Source organism: Elephantulus edwardii, unplaced genomic scaffold (genome assembly GCF_000299155.1).
Source record: "Elephantulus edwardii isolate Elephantulus edwardi_28Jun2011 unplaced genomic scaffold, EleEdw1.0 scaffold00105, whole genome shotgun sequence".
Lineage (NCBI taxonomy): Eukaryota > Metazoa > Chordata > Mammalia > Macroscelidea > Macroscelididae > Elephantulus > Elephantulus edwardii.
The window spans coordinates 2,329,331-2,330,379 of record NW_006399855.1 but is presented as its reverse complement, the minus strand read 5'-3'; the positions used below and the strand labels follow the sequence as shown (position 1 = coordinate 2,330,379).

At 37.9% G+C, this 1,049-nt stretch overlaps 1 pseudogene; it reads right to left on the bottom strand.

The window, feature by feature from the left end:
• Positions 1-1,049, bottom strand: part of LOC102868812 — an 11,505-nt pseudogene that overhangs the window by 9,472 nt on the left and 984 nt on the right.

The following is a 1,049-nucleotide window of genomic DNA, read 5'->3' as shown; positions in this document are numbered from 1 at the left end:
CAAAGATATCATTCAGGAAGAGTGTAAAAGGTCATTACAAAGACAGAAGAGGAAGAAAAGACCAAAATGGATGTCAGAAGAAACTCTGAAGAAGATTCTGCCCATAGAATCCTTAAATATTGTGACTTGAGGCTTTAATCTATTTGTTCTTGCACATAACAACAACAGTTGTTTCAGCTTAAGAAATGTCAAGTGAGTATGGCCCTTTTGATTATTGGACACCAGTTCTTTGCACATTTCATTTTAATACTTTGCTTTGTCTTCTCATGCTGCCCTTTGAAATTTTCTTTCAGCATCTTAACTTCTTGATTTCTTCCCTATGCTATGGCTTCTCAGGACTGTAGTGCAATATAAGAAATTCAATTCCAGGAAAATTAAAACAATTTTTTTTCACTACCCAGCAAGAAATAGGAAGACCCTTCTCAGATTAAATGGAAACATCCCAGAGGAGAAGGAAGTCCCACATATTATGGTCTCTAATGAAAAAAGGCTGCTGGCCATCCAATCCACTTTCTTTGGAGCCAAGTCAATAAGCCCTGAATGTGCACCAAGAGTGGCAATCAGCTTCTTGTATTTCCCTTATAAATATCAATGATGTATCAAAGATTCTCACTGTACAAAAACAAATTGGCTGACACAGAATTTAATAAAACAATGTAAGAGTAAGAGCCTGTGGTGATGAAGAAAGAAGTTCAAGATACTTTGAAGGAACTGGGTAAAAAACAAGGCCCCAGGAATTGATGGCATACTGATTGACATATTTCAACAAAAAGACACTGCCCTGGATATGCTCACCAAGTTGTGCCAAGAAGTCTGGAGGACAACCACCTGGCCAAATAATTGGAAGAGATCTATATTTGTTCCCATTCCAAAGAAAGATGACCTGACACAGTGTGGAAATTATTGAACAATATCATTAGTATCACGTGCAAGCAAGATTCTGCTGAAGATCATCCAAAAACTGCTTGAACAGCACATCAACAGAGAACTGTCAGAAGTGTAGGCTGGGTTTAGAAGAAGCCACGACACTAGGGATATTACAGCTAATG